The sequence below is a fragment of the Oncorhynchus masou genome, chromosome 27 (assembly GCF_036934945.1).
Source record: "Oncorhynchus masou masou isolate Uvic2021 chromosome 27, UVic_Omas_1.1, whole genome shotgun sequence".
Taxonomy (NCBI): Eukaryota; Metazoa; Chordata; class Actinopteri; order Salmoniformes; family Salmonidae; genus Oncorhynchus; species Oncorhynchus masou.
Genome location: NC_088238.1, coordinates 3,521,976 through 3,538,762, shown reverse-complemented (window position 1 = coordinate 3,538,762; position 16,787 = coordinate 3,521,976). Strand labels below are relative to the sequence as shown.

Here is a 16,787-nt window from a genome sequence, read left to right as displayed (position 1 = left end):
CCCTTTTAAATCCTCATGTCTCTCATAGTCTCATCTATTTACTGTCTGTTGGTTGTAAATGTCTGAATCGCCACTGTATAATTGCAGAGGGACAATATAAAGTAGTTTTGAATTGAATTCCCCCTGTTGATTTTGGACAATAGCTTCTCCCTCCCCACAGATAGTTAACCCACTGTTCTTAGGCCATCATTGAAAATAAGAATGTGTTCTTAACTGGTAAAATTAAATTCAATTAAAAAATATATATATATTGGTGACCAGTTCACCAGGCATGACTGTGAAGTCTATCGCTGTTGAGAAGAGAGCTGCCCAATAGTCCCTGACCTATATGTTGTTTTATACTGTATGTTGTTCTACAATAGAGACTATGCTGCAGCTGTGCTAGCGGGAGACAGAATGTGAGACAAGATAAATAGTTTCATCTGGCAAACACAACAACAACAAAAAAAAAACAGGTTCATTTTCACATTTTCCATTTTGACATGTTCTGCAGGGTGCCAGTGGACAGTGTTGTGTTTCTACCCCTCGGCCAAGAGAGAGAGAGAGGAGAGAGGAGAGAGAGAGATAGAGGTAGAGAGAGAGGGGGAGAGAGAGAGGAAGAGAGAGGAAGAGAGAGAGAGAGAGAGAGAGAGAGAGAGAGAGGGAAGAGAGAAAGAGAGAGAGAGAGAGAGGGGAAGAGAGAGAGAGAGAGGAAGAGAGAGAGAGAGACAGAGAGAGAGAGAGAGAGGAAGAGAGAGAGAGAGAGACAGAGAGAGAGAGGAAGAGAGAGAGCGAGAGAGGAGAGAGGAGAGAGAGAGAGACAGAGAGAGAGAGAGAGAGAGAGAGAGAGCAATCAACATTCCATACCTCAGTCAGTTTGTTCCACAAGTCGTCTCTGCCTGCGTTGCTGTACATGTGTGTCATCAAGTAATCCTGTAAAGGGACAATGACATATTTTAGAGACAGATTGTTTTAATTTAACATGTCAGGCACAAATATAATATACCCAGCTTGACGGACAGCAGAGTTGCTTCTGGAGATTATTCCCCCTACACCCAGACAAATGCACAGCTAATCCCTTTCAATAGAATATCAATTTGATTTATGCAAATTATACCCAACTGGGAAGGAGAGATTTGTCAATGTGTTCTTATGTGGCACCTCATGTAATAAAACAAAATAAATATTGCAGAATTGTCAAAACTCCAAGACCAAAAAAATAAATAAAAAATGTCCGTCTTACTCAAATTCTCTTCCCCAGTGAATGAGAAGTTTGGGAATTCTGCGTGTCTTCTGAGCACATGTAGAGTGAGACATGTTGCCTGTCTAGAGCCCAACGTCTGTGAGCAAGCCAAGCCAAGGCTGCTTTTGAACTATTTATAATGAGTTCCCAGTAGTCACAATGTACAGCCATGTTTCTGTGCCACATACCTCAACTAGAACAATGTCAGTGTATATCTTCACATAATTCACTGTAGGATTCCTCCAGCAACGCAGGTTTATAATCTTATCACATTGCCTATTCGGCTACTTCGCTATTTTGGATAGCATATCATTAGCAGGGAAAGAGACCTATCTAATCAAAGGCAGGGTGGTCAGCGAATTATGTACTCTTAAGTATTCTTTACAAGTTATAATATGAAATTATAATAAATTATAATTTATAAATTATAGCTGAAATTATGATATTTTGATTATCGTTGTTTAAAAATACATTTTTCTTTAGAACTATTCTCTCCGAACGACGCATTTCATGAATCCGCTGTCATGGTGGGCTCAAGGAAAGGCTGTACGAGAGGGTCAACACAGCCGGCCAGCTGAGACAGCGAGACATCGGCAGGATTTAACAAGTTTGGTAGCTAGATATCCAGCCTGGTGTGGACAGCAAGGAGAGTTCAACAATGGGAATGAAGAAGAGGAAGAAGAACGGAACAAAAGGAACATGGAATATCTGTTTCCTGATTCTAGAACTACATCTCTCAGAGGTCTACTGATTATAGATCTACGTCTCCCAGAGGTCTACTGATTCTAGAACTATGTCTCTCAGAGGTCTACTGATTATAGATCTACGTCTCTCAGAGGTCTACTGATTATAGATCTACGTCTCTCAGAGGTCTACTGATTATGGATCTATGTCTCTCAGAGGTCTACTGATTATAGATCTACGTCTCTCAGAGGTCTACTGATTATAGATCTATGTCTCTCAGAGGTCTCCTGATTATATAACTATGTCTCTCAGAGGTCTCCTGATTATAGATCTATGTCTCTCAGAGGTCTCTTGATTATAGATCTATGTCTCTCAGAGGTCTACTGATTATAGAACTATGTATCTCTATAGACCTATGTCTCTCTATAGAACTATGTCTCTCAGAGATCTACTGATTATAGATCTACGTCTCTCAGAGGTCTACTGATTATAGATCTACGTCTCTTAGAGGTCTACTGATTATAGATCTACATCTCTCAGAGGTCTACTGATTATAGATCTACATCTCTCAGAGGTCTACTGATTATAGATCTACGTCTCTCAGAGGTCTACTGATTATGGATCTATGTCTCTCAGAGGTCTACTGATTATAGATCTATGTCTCTCAGAGGTCTACTGATTCTAGATCTACGTCTCTCAGAGGTCTACTGATTATAGATCTACGTCTCTCAGAGGTCTACTGATTATAGATCTACGTCTCTCAGAGGTCTACTGATTATAGATCTACGTCTCTCAGAGGTCTCCTGATTATAGATCTATGTCTCTCAGAGGTCTACTGATTATAGATCTACGTCTCTCAGAGGTCTACTGATTATAGATCTACGTCTCTCAGAGGTCTACTGATTATAGATCTATGTCTCTCAGAGGTCTACTGATTATAGAACTATGCATCTCTATAGACCTATGTCTCTCTATAGAACTATGTCTCTCAGAGATCTACTGATTATAGATCTATGTCTCTCAGAGGTCTACTGATTATAGATCTACGTCTCTCAGAGGTCTACTGATTATAGATCTATGTCTCTCAGAGGCAGTGCCTGAAGAGTTGGGAAAGTAAACGGAGTTGGGAAAGGAAACAGATCTTGCAGCCTACTACTGTACACAACAGCACAACTGTATATTACTACTGTACACACCAGCACCACTGTATCCTTCTCCTGTACACACCAGCACCACTGTATCCTACTACTGTACACACCAGCACCACTGTATCCTACTACTGTACACACCAGCACCACTGTATCCTACTACTGTACACACCAGCACCACTGTATCCTACTAGTGTACACACCAGCACCACTGTATCCTTCTCCTGTACACACCAGCACCACTGTATCCTACTACTGTACACACCAGCACCACTGTATCCTACTACTGTACACACCAGCACCACTGTATCCTTCTACTGTACACACCAGCACAACTGTATCCTACTACTGTACACACCAGCACCACTGTATCCTACTAGTGTACACACCAGCACCACTGTATCCTTCTCCTGTACACACCAGCACCACTATATATTACTACTGTACACACCAGCACCACTGTATCCTAGTACTGTACACACCAGCACCACTGTATCCTACTACTGTACACACCAGCACCACTGTATATTACTACTGTACACAACAGCACCACTGTATGACTCTATTACATATAACAGCACAAGTGTATGCTACTGATGTACATAACATCATCACTGTATCCTTCTACTGTATACAACAGCACCACTGTAAATGACTACTGTACACAACAGCACCACTGTAAATGACTACTGTATACAACAGCACCACTGTATTCGACTGCTGTACACAACAGCACCACTGTAAATGACTACTGAACACAACAGGCCCACTGTATATGACTACTGTACACAACAGCACCACTGTATTCTACTACTGTACACAACAGCACCACTGTAAATGACTACTGTATACAACAGCACCACTGTATTCGACTGCTGTACACAACAGCACCACTGTATTCGAGTACTGTACACAACAGCACCACTGTAAATGACTATTGTACACAACAGCACCACTGTATTCGAGTACTGTACACAACAGCACCACTGTAAATGACTACTGAACACAACAGGCCCACTGTAAATGACTACTGAACACAACAGCACCACTGCAAATGACTACTGAACACAACAGCACCACTGTAAATGACTACTGTATACAACAGCACCACTGTATTCGACTGCTGTACACAACAGCACCACTGTATTTGAGTACTGTACACAACAGCACCACTGTAAATGACTACTGTACACAACAGGCCCACTGTAAATGACTACTGTATACAACAGCACCACTGTAAATGATAACTGTATACAACAGCACCACTGTATTCGACTGCTGTACACAACAGCACCACTGTAAATGACTACTGTACACAACAGCACCACTGTATTCGACTACTGTATTCAACAGCACCACTGTATCCTTCTGCTGTATACAACAGCACCACAGTATTCGACTGCTGTATACAACAGCGCTGCCATACCTACTTAGTACTGTCTATAGGATATTGGACCTTGTATTAAAGTAAGTTATGTGAAAACCTTGTCTATACTGTCTGTAGTATACTGGACATTGTATTGATGTGAGTTGTGTGAATACCTTGTCTATACTGTCTGTAGTATATTGATGTGAGTTGTGTGAATACCTTGTATATTCTGTCCATAGTATATTGGCCCTTGTATTAAAGTAGGTTGTGTGAATACCTTGTCTGTACTGTCTGTAGTATATTGGACATTGTATTGATGTGAGTTGTGTGAATACCTTCTCTATACCGTATGTAGTATATTGATGTGAGTTGTGTGAATACCTTGTCTATACTGTCTGTAGTATATTGATGTGAGTTGTGTGAATACCTTGTCTATACTGTCTGTAGTATATTGATGTGAGTTGTGTGAATACCTCGTCTATACTGTCTGTAGTATATTGATGTGAGTTGTGTGAATACCTTGTCTATACTGTCTGTAGTATATTGATGTGAGTTGTGTGAATACCTTGTCTATGCTGTCTGTAGTATATTGATGTGAGTTGTGTGAATACCTTGCCTATACTGTCTGTAGTATATTGATGTGAGTTGTGTGAATACCTTGTCTATGCTGTCTGTAGTATATTGATGTGAGTTGTGTGAAAACCTTGTCTATACATTCTGTAGTATATTGATGTGAGTTGTCTGAATACCTTGTCTATACTGTCTGTAGTATATTGATGTGAGTTGTGTGAATACCTTGTCTATACTGTCTGTAGTATATTGATGTGAGTTGTGTGAATACCTTGTCTATACTGTCTATAGTATATTGATGTGAGTTGTGTGAATACCTTGTCTATACTGTCTGTAGTATATTGATGTGAGTTGTGTGAATACCTTGTCTATACTGTCTGTAGTATATTGGTGTGAGTTGTGTGAATACCTTGTCTATACTGTCTGTAGTATATTGATGTGAGTTGTGTGAACACCTTGTCTATACCATCTGTAGTATATTGATGTGAGTTGTGTGAATACCTTGTCTATACTGTCTATAGTATATTGATGTGAGTTGTGTGAATACCTTGTCTATACTGTCTATAGTATATTGATGTGAGTTGTGTGAATACCTTGTCTATACTGTCTGTAGTATATTGATGTGAGTTGTGTGAATACCTTGTCTATACTGTCTGTAGTATATTGATGTGAGTTGTGTGAACACCTTGTCTATACCGTCTGTAGTATATTGATGTGAGTTGTGTGAATACCTTGTCTATACTGTCTGTAGTATATTGATGTGAGTTGTGTGAATACCTTGTCTATGCTGTCTGTAGTATATTGATGTGAGTTGTGTGAATACCTTGTCTATACATTCTGTAGTATATTGATGTGAGTTGTCTGAATACCTTGTCTATACTGTCTGTAGTATATTGATGTGAGTTGTGTGAATACCTTGTCTATACTGTCTGTAGTATATTGATGTGAGTTGTGTGAATACCTTGTCTATACTCTCTATAGTATATTGATGTGAGTTGTGTGAATACCTTGTCTATACTGTCTGTAGTATATTGATGTGAGTTGTGTGAATACCTTGTCTATACTGTCTGTAGTATATTGATTTGAATTGTGTGAATACCTTGTCTATACTGTCTGTAGTATATTGATGTGAGTTGTGTGAATACCTTGTCTATACATTCTGTAGTATATTGATGTGAGTTGTGTGAATACCTTGTCTATACTGTCTGTAGTATATTGATGTGAGTTGTGTGAATACCTTGTCTATACTGTCTATAGTATATTGATGTGAGTTGTGTGAATACCTTGTCTAAACTGTCTGTAGTATATTGATGTGAGTTGTGTGAATACCTTGTCTATACTGTCTGTGGTATATTGATGTGAGTTGTGTGAATACCTTGTCTATACCATCTGTAGTATATTGATGTGAGTTGTGTGAATACCTTGTCTATACTATCTGTAGTATATTGATGTGAGTTGTGTGAATACCTTGTCTATACCGTCTGTAGTATATTGGTGTGAGTTGTGTGAATACCTTGTCTATACTGTCTGTAGTATATTGATGTGAGTTGTGTGAATACCTTGTCTATACTGTCTGTAGTATATTGATGTGAGTTGTGTGAATACCTTGTGTATTATGTCTGTAGTATATTGATGTGAGTTGTGTGAATACCTTGTCTATACCGTCTGTAGTATATTGGTGTGAGTTGTGTGAATACCTTGTCTATACTGTCTATAGTATATTGATGTGAGTTGTGTGAATACCTTGTGTATTCTGTCTGTAGTATATTGATGTGAGTTGTGTGAATACCTTGTCTATACCGTCTGTAGTATATTGGTGTGAGTTGTGTGAATACCTTGCCTATACTGTCTGTAGTATATTGTGTGCAGTGATCTGTGTTGTAAAATGTGAATGATGTTTTGTTGTCTTTTACCAATTGACCTTTAGTATTCAGATCCATTGATCAGCCTGTTAATACGCTACACTGTCGCGTGGCGTACTGTAATGTGAGTCATTTACAGCAGATAGATGGGGCTGCTTCGAACAGCCGTTAGTACAGGGATTTGACTAAATTGGTAAGGCGATGTCTGGCTGTGAAGATGACTCATCGGGGTGTAATTACAACAGGCCCATTACATCCTCGGCCTCCTTGAATCCCGTGTAGAATCCTACCGGTGAGGGATATTAGTGGTGAACGGCACAAACAACTCAAGAAGGCAAGACTCTTCTGTTTGCTTGTCTCGGTCTGACTGATGATAACACACAGCCAGGGTATTGGGTCTGACTGATGATAACACACACAGCCAGGGTATTGGGTCTGACTGATGATAACACACAGCCAGGGTATTGGGTCTGACTGATGATAACACACACAGCCAGGGTATTGGGTCTGACTGATAACAACACACACAGGCAGGGTACTGGGTCTGACTGATAACACACACAGCCAGGGTATTGGGTCTGACTGATGACAACACACACAGCCAGGGTATTGGGTCTGACTGATGATAACACACACAGCCAGGGTATTGGGTCTGACTGATAACACACACAGCCAGGGTATTGGGTCTGACTGATGATAACACACAGCCAGGGTACTGGGTCTGACTGACAACACACACAGCCAGGGTATTGGGTCTGACTGATGACAACACACACAGCCAGGGTATTGGGTCTGACTGATAACACACACAGCCAGGGTATTGGGTCTGACTGATGATAACACACAGCCAGGGTACTGGGTCTGACTGACAACACACACAGCCAGGGTACTGGGTCTGACTGACAACACACACAGCCAGGGTACTGGGTCTGACTGACAACACACACAGCCAGGGTATTGGGTCTGACTGACAACACACACAGCCAGGGTATTGGGTCTGACTGATAACAACACACACAGCCAGGGTATTGGGTCTGACTGATGACACACACAGCCAGGTTATTGGGTCTGACTGATGATAACACACACAGCCAGAGTATTGGGTCTGACTGATGACAACACACAGCCAGGTTATTGGGTCTGACTGATGACAACACACAGCCAGGGTATTGGGTCTGACTGATGATAACACACAGCCAGGGTATTGGGTCTGACTGATGACAACACACACAGCCAAAGTACCACAGAACTAAATAGACCACCACAGAACTAAATAGAACTGAAGAGACCACCACAGAACTAAAGACCACCACAGAACTAAACCATCACCAATAACATTACATCCCTGGACCCCACACCATCACCAATAACATTACATCCCTGGACCCCACACAATCACCGATAACATTACATCCCTGGCCCCCACACCATCACCAATAACATTACATCCCTGGACCCCACACCATCACCGATAACATTACATCCCTGGACCCCACACCATCACCAATAACATTACATCCCTGGACCCCACACCATCACCGATAACATTACATCCCTGGACCCCATACCATCACTGATAACATTACATCCCTGGACCCCACACCATCACCAATAACATTACATCCCTGGACCCCACACCATCACCGATAACCTCCCCTGTCCTTCCTCCACTATCTCTACCTCCCTCCTCACCTGTCATTCCTCCCCTATGTTCACCTCCCTCCTCCCCTATCTCTACCTCCCTCCTCCCCTATCTCTACCTCCCCTATCTCTATCTAGCTTCCCCTGTCATTCCACCCCTATTTCTACCTCCCTCCTCCCTATCTCTACCTCCCCTATCTCTACCTCCCTTCCCCTGTCATTCCACCCCTATTTCTACCTCCCTCCTCCCTATCTCTACCTCCCCTATCTCTACCTCCCTTCCCCTGTCATTCCTCCCCTATTTCTACCTCCCTTCCCCTGTCATTCCTCCCCTATTCTACCTCCCTCCTCCCCTATCTCTACCTCCCTCCTCCCCCTATCTCTACCTCCCTCCTCCCCTATCTCTACCTCCCCCTCCCCTATTTCTACCTCCCTCCTCCCCTATCTCTACCTCCCTCCTCCCCTATCTCTACCTCCCTCCTCCCCTATCTCTACCTCCCCTATCTCTACCTCCCATCCCCTGTCATTCCTCCCCTATCTCTACCTGCCTTCCCTGTCATTCCTCCCCTATTTCTACCTCCCTCCTCCCCTATCTCTACCTCCCTCCTCCACTATCTCTACCTCCGCCTCCCCTATCTCGACCTCCCCATCTCTTCCTCCCTCCTCCCCTGTCTTTCCTCCCCTCTCTACCTCCCCTATCTCTACCTCCCCTATCTCTACCTCCCTCCTCCCCTATCTCTACCTGTCTCCTCACCTGTCCATCCACTAACTCCCTCCTCCCCTGTCATTCCTCCCCTATCTCTTCCTCCCTCCTCCCCTGTCTTTCCTCCCCTATCTCTACCTCCCTCCTCCCCTATCTCTACCTCCCTCCTCCCCTATCTCTACCTCCGCCTCCCCTATCTCTACCTCCCTCCTCCCCTATCTCTTCCTCCCTCCTCCCCTGTCTTTCCTCCCCTATCTCTACCTCCCTCCTCCCCTATCTCAACCTCCCTCCTCCCCTATCTCTACCTCCGCCTCCCCTATCTCTACCTCCCCCATCTCTTCCTCCCTCCTCCCTGTCTTTCCTCCCCTCTCTACCTCCCCCTATCTCTACCTCCCCTATCTCTACCTCCCTCCTCCCCTATCTCTACCTCTCTCCTCACCTGTCCATCCACTACCTCCCTCCTCCCCTGTCATTCCTCCCCTATCTCTTCCTCCCTCCTCCCCTGTCTTTCCTCCCCTATCTCTACCTCCCTCCTCCCCTGTCCCTCCTCCCCTATCTCTACCTCCCTCCTCCCCTGTCCCTCCTCCCCTATCTCTACCTCCCTCCTCCCCTGTCCCTCCTCCCCTATCTCTACCTCCCTCCTCCCCTATCTCTACCTCCCTCCTCCCCTGTCCCTCCTCCCCTATCTCTACCTCCCTCCTCCCCTATCTCTACCTCCCTCCTCCCCTGTCCCTCCTCCCCTATCTCTACCTCCCTACTCCCCTGTCCCTCCTCCCCTATCTCTACCTCCTTCCTCCCCTGTCCCTCCTCCCCTATCTCTACCTCCCTCCTCCCCTATCTCTACCTCCCTCCTCCCCTGTCCCTCCTCTATCTCTCGTCCTTCCCTCTGTCTGTTTTACCTCTCTCCCTTCCTTCTAGCCCTCCCTCCTGCCACCTCACTCTCTCCACCCCTACTCCCATAACTCCCCTACCTCCTCTTTCCCTCCCTCAATCCTTCCTTCCCCACATCTCTCCCTCTTTCCCTTCATCCCTCCTTCCCCACATCTCTCCCTCTTACCCTTCATCCTTCCATATCTCCCTCTTTCCCTTCATCCTTCCATCTCTCCGTGTAATAAAGCAGTGGCAGCAGCAGAGAAGTTGCGTCCTCCAGCCCTCAGGCTGTTTCCATTCAACTAATTCAGCTAAGTAGACACACACATACGCACACACACACACACACAAACACACACACACACACATACACACACATTGCACTGTCTCTGAGGGCAGCCCGCTTCAGTATGAGTGGTAGTGACATCTCTCCCCTGTACCCCCAGGCCAAGGCCCAAACCAGCTGCCCTCCTGTCCTCCTCAACCCCTCTGAAGCCCACTCAGTGCCCAGCCAGGCTGGACAGATGGACAGATGGAGGAATGGAAGGAAGCAGAGCTCGTGGCATTGGACAAGAACGAGACATCCAGTAAAGGAGGTTAAACATCCCCTGATTCTCTCTCTCTCTCTCTCTCTCTCTCTCTCTCTCTCTCTCTCTCTCTCTCTCTCTCTCTCTCTCTCTCTCTCTCTCTCTCTCTCTCTCCCTCCCTCCCTCTCTCTCTCTCTCTCTCTCCCTCTCTCTCTCTCCCTCCCTCCCTCCCTCCCTCCCTCTCTCCATCCCTCCCTCCCTCCATCCCTCCCTCCCTCCATCCCTCCCTAGGGCTGAAGGTCAATAGAGGAGCATGGTCCCTGGTGGTGGTCTGCCTGTCACCTCACATCACTGCTGTTGGGACACTGACAGCTTCTGTTTATCATCACGTGGCTCAAGGTGTAAAAATAACACATCTTAATATAACAGTGTGTTAAACCGATCTAATAGAGCCTTTTTTTAATTTAGATGACAAAAGGAGTGCCATGTTCTCTTGTTGCAGGCTTTCAGCTTGAAATTTTTTTGCGGCATAAGCTGGGAACACGTTCGACTTCCACCTAGTGAGGTAGAATTGATTAATGAGAGATGTCCGATGAACCCTCTGACTAAGCACTTTCTTGGAGAAAGTTCATTCATTTGTCTTGCTATTTAGATATTTGCCAGGGCCATAAAGATGCAGAGATAGGAACAACCTAAAGACATCTTGCTATTTTACTCCAGAATCATACCAGCCTACAGATGTAGAATCTTACTTTGATCACTCTTTTGTTGCTGAGGTTCCTAAAGTTTGGAATTTTCACTTTGAGATTTCAGACTTGATTTGCCCCGACGAAAAACGTATCAATCCCTACAAAACATTTCCATTAATTATAATCCATATAATAACTCACATTTCCTGTTGATGCAGGATAATTTCCTGTTGTAGCAAACTGGCTCAAATGAAGATCCTACATCTGTAGGTGTAGCCTACCTGCCTGGCTATGGCATTGTTAAGTCACTGCTGCTTTCTCACCTGAAGCCAAAAAGAAGGGGATTCTTCTCTAATACAATTTAAAACTATAAACTACGTATGTAATATCTTAATTTGATCACTCTGTTTTCGCAGAAAATGTTCCTGCACACAGGAAATTAGAATCAAATTGTATTTGTCACATGCGTTGTAAACAACAGGTGTAGATTAACAGTGAAATGCTTACTTACGGGCCCTTCCCAACAATGCAGAGAGAAAAAAAAGAAAAACAATACAAACAGAAAAATTTAATTAAAAAATAATAAGGTGAGGAATAAATAAACAATGAGTAACAATATTCAAATGAGCATCGTGATTTACATAAATTCAATGAACACCTGCAGTTCTCTTTCTCTCTCGCTCGATCACACACCAACGCACTAGACGGGATGTCCTAATAATGCAGGTCCTACTACTGAGACATTCACTAGACAGGATGCATGTCCTAATACTGCAGGTCCTACTACTGAGACATTCACTAGACAGGATGCATGTCCTAATACTGCAGGTCCTACTACTGAGACATTCACTAGACGGGATGTCCTAATAGTGCAGGTCCTACTACTGAGACATTCACTAGACAGGATGCATGTCCTAATACTGCAGGTCCTACTACTGAGACATTCACTAGACGGGATGTCCTAATACTACAGGTCCTACTACTGAGACATTCACTAGACGGGATGTCCTCATACTGCATGTCCTACTACTGAGACATTCACTAGACAGTATACATGTACTAATACTGCAGGTCCTACTACTGAGACATTCACTAGACGGGATGCATGTCCTCATACTGCAGGTCCTACTACTGAGACATTCACTAGACAGTATACATGTCCTAATACTGCAGGTCCTACTACTGAGACATTCACTAGACAGTATACATGTCCTAATACTGCAGGTCCTACTACTGAGACATTCACTAGACAGGATGCATGTCCTAATACTGCAGGTCCTACTACTGAGACATTCACTAGACGGGATGCATGTCCTAATACTGCAGGTCCTACTACTGAGACATTCACTAGACAGGATGCATGTCCTAATACTGCAGGTCCTACTACTGAGACATTCACTAGACGGGATGTCCTAATACTGCAGGTCCTACTACTGAGACATTCACTAGACGGGATGTCCTAATACTGCAGGTCCTACTACTGAGACATTCACTAGACGGGATGCATGTCCTAATACTGCAGGTCCTACTACTGAGACATTCACTAGACGGGATGCATGTCCTAATACTGCAGGTCCTACTACTGAGACATTCACTAGACAGGATGTCCTAATACTGCAGGTCCTACTACTGAGACATTCACTAGACGGGATGTCCTAATACTGCAGGTCCTACTACTGAGACATTCACTAGACGGGATGTCCTAATACTGCAGGTCCTACTACTGAGACATTCACTAGACGGGATGTCCTAATACTGCAGGTCCTACTACTGAGACATTCACTAGACAGTATACATGTCCTAATACTGCAGGTCCTACTACTGAGACATTCACTAGACGGGATGCATGTCCTAATACTGCAGGTCCTACTACTGAGACATTCACTAGACAGGATGTCCTAATACTGCAGGTCCTACTACTGAGACATTCACTAGACTGGATGGATGTCCTAATACTGCAGGTCCTACTACTGAGACATTCACTAGACGGGATGTCCTAATACTGCAGGTCCTACTACTGAGACATTCACTAGACAGGATGTCCTAATAGTGCAGGTCCTACTACTGAGACATTCACTAGACGGGATGTCCTAATACTACAGGTCCTACTACTGAGACATTCAGTAGACATGATGCATGTCCTAATACTGCAGGTCCTACTACTGAGACATTCACTAGACGGGATGTCCTAATACTGCAGGTCCTACTACTGAGACATTCACTAGACAGGATGCATGTCCTCATACTGCAGGTCCTACTACTGAGACATTCACTAGACGGGATGTCCTAATACTGCAGGTCCTACTACTGAGACATTCACTAGACAGGATGCATGTCCTAATACTGCAGGTCCTACTACTGAGACATTCACTAGACAGGATGCATGTCCTAATACTGCAGGTCCTACTACTGAGACATTCACTAGACAGGATGTCCTAATACTGCAGGTCCTACTACTGAGACATTCACTAGACGGGATGTCCTAATACTGCAGGTCCTACTACTGAGACATTCACTAGACAGGATGCATGTCCTAATACTGCAGGTCCTACTACTGAGACATTCACTAGACATGATGCATGTCCTAATACTGCAGGTCCTACTACTGAGACATTCACTAGACGGGATGCATGTCCTAATACTGCAGGTCCTACTACTGAGACATTCACTAGACAGGATGTCCTAATACTGCAGGTCCTACTACTGAGACATTCACTAGACGGGATGCATGTCCTAATACTGCAGGTCCTACTACTGAGACATTCACTAGACAGGATGTCCTAATACTGCAGGTCCTACTACTGAGACATTCACTAGACAGGATGTCCTAATACTGCAGGTCCTACTACTGAGACATTCACTAGACGGGATGTCCTAATACTGCAGGTCCTACTACTGAGACATTCACTAGACAGGATGTCCTAATACTGCAGGTCCTACTACTGAGACATTCACTAGACGGGATGTCCTAATACTGCAGGTCCTACTACTGAGACATTCACTAGACAGGATGCATGTCCTAATGCTGCAGGTCCTACTACTGAGACATTCACTAGACAGGATGTCCTAATACTGCAGGTCCTACTACTGAGACATTCACTAGACAGGATGTCCTAATACTGCAGGTCCTACTACTGAGACATTCACTAGACAGGATGTCCTAATACTGCAGGTCCTACTACTGAGACATTCACTAGACGGGATGTCCTAATACTGCAGGTCCTACTACTGAGACATTCACTAGACGGGATGTCCTAATACTGCAGGTCCTACTACTGAGACATTCACTAGACAGGATGCATGTCCTAATACTGCAGGTCCTACTACTGAGACATTCACTAGACGGGATGTCCTAATACTGCAGGTCCTACTACTGAGACATTCACTAGACAGGATGCATGTCCTAATACTGCAGGTCCTACTACTGAGACATTCACTAGACAGGATGTCCTAATACTGCAGGTCCTACTACTGAGACATTCACTAGACGGGATGCATGTCCTAATAGTGCAGGTCCTACTACTGAGACATTCACTAGACAGGATGTCCTAATGCTGCAGGTCCTACTACTGAGACATTCACTAGACGGGATGTCCTAATACCGCAGGTCCTACTACTGAGACATTCACTAGACGGGATGCATGTCCTAATACTGCAGGTCCTACTACTGAGACATTCACTAGATGGGATGCATGTCCTAATACTGCAGGTCCTACTACTGAGACATTCACTAGACGGGATGTCCTAATACTGCAGGTCCTACTACTGAGACATTCACTAGACAGGATGTCCTAATACTGCAGGTCCTACTACTGAGACATTCACTAGACGGGATGTCCTAAAACTGCAGGTCCTACTACTGAGACATTCACTAGACAGGATGCATGTCCTAATACTGCAGGTCCTACTACTGAGACATTCACTAGACGGGATGTCCTAAAACTGCAGGTCCTACTACTGAGACATTCACTAGACGGGATGCATGTCCTAATACTGCAGGTCCTACTACTGAGACATTCAAATGGAAAAAACCCTCAAATCACACATCAACAACTGTCATTTTATATAGCTTAATAACACACGATAGATACTGGCCTAAATTATAAAATACAAGTGTATTTTTTTTGTAGCCTATCAAAACAAATTTCCTGTTTTTTTTTGAGAATATCAAATCCTCCTGATGCAAGTTAATTTGACTTCTGAGACGAAACTGGTCAAATTAAGATCCGATATCTGTACAAACACCAACTACACACCAAGCCTGTTGTAAACTCAGGAAGAAAAGAAACATCCCTGTTCAGGACCCTGTCTTTCAAAGATAATTAGTGACAATCCAAATAACTTCACAGATCACAAACAATTAATGAACACGCACCTGTGGAACGGTCACTTAGACACTAACAGCTTACAAAATGGTAGGCAATTAAGGTCACAGTTATGAAAACTTAGGACACTAAAGGGGCCTTTCTACTGACTCTGAAAAACACCAAAAGAAAGATGCCCAGGGTCCCTGTCCATCTGCGTGAATGTGCCTTAGGCATGCTGCAAGGAGGCATGAGGACTGCAGATCCAGGGCAATAAATTGCAATATCTGTACTGTGGGACTTCTATGACAGCGCTACAGGGAGACAGGACGGACAGCTGATCATCCTCACAGTGGCAGACCACATGTAACAACACTTGCACAGGTTCGGTACATCCGAACATCACACCTGTGGGACAAGTACAGGATGGCAACAACAACTGCTCGAGTTACACCAGGAATGCACAATTCCTCCATCAGTGCTCAGACTGTCCGCAATAGGCTGAGAGAGGCTGGACTGAGGGCTTGTAGGCCTGTTGTAAGGCAGGTGCTCACCAGACATCACCGGCAACAACGTCACCTATGGGCACAAACCCACCGTCGCTGGACCAGACAGGACTGGCAAAAAGTGCTCTTCACTGACGAGTCGCGGTTTTGTCTCACCAGGGGTGATGGTTGGATTTGCGTTTATCGTGGAAGGAATGAGCGTTACACTGAGGCCTGTACTCTGGAGCAGGATTGATTTGGATGTGCAGGGTCCGTCATGGTCTGGTGCGGTGTGTCTCAGCATCATCGGACTGAGCTTGTTGTCATTGCTGGCAATCTCAACGCTGTGCGTTACAGGGAAGACATCCTCTTCCCTCATGTGGTACCCTTCCTGTAGGCTCATCCTGTCATGACCCTCCAGCATGATAATGCCACCAGCCATACTGCTCATTCTGTGCATGATTCCTTGCAAGACAGGAATGTCAGTGTTCTGCCATGGCCAGCGAAGAGCCCGGATTTTAATCCAATTGAGCACGTCCGGGACCTGTTGGATCGGAGGGTGAGGGCTAGGGACATTCCCCCCCAGAAATGTCTGGGAACTTGCAGGTGCCTTGGTGGAAGAGTGGGGTAACATATCACAGCAAGAACTGGCAAATCTGGTGCAGTCCATGAGGAGGAGATGCACTGCACTACTTAATGCAGCTGGTGGCCAC

At 44.6% G+C, this 16,787-nt stretch overlaps 1 pseudogene; it reads right to left on the bottom strand.

The window, feature by feature from the left end:
• Nucleotides 1-365: 365 nt before the first annotated feature.
• The window catches only part of LOC135516564 (thyrotropin-releasing hormone-degrading ectoenzyme-like), a 343,742-nt pseudogene continuing 327,320 nt past the window's right edge, over nucleotides 366-16,787 (bottom strand).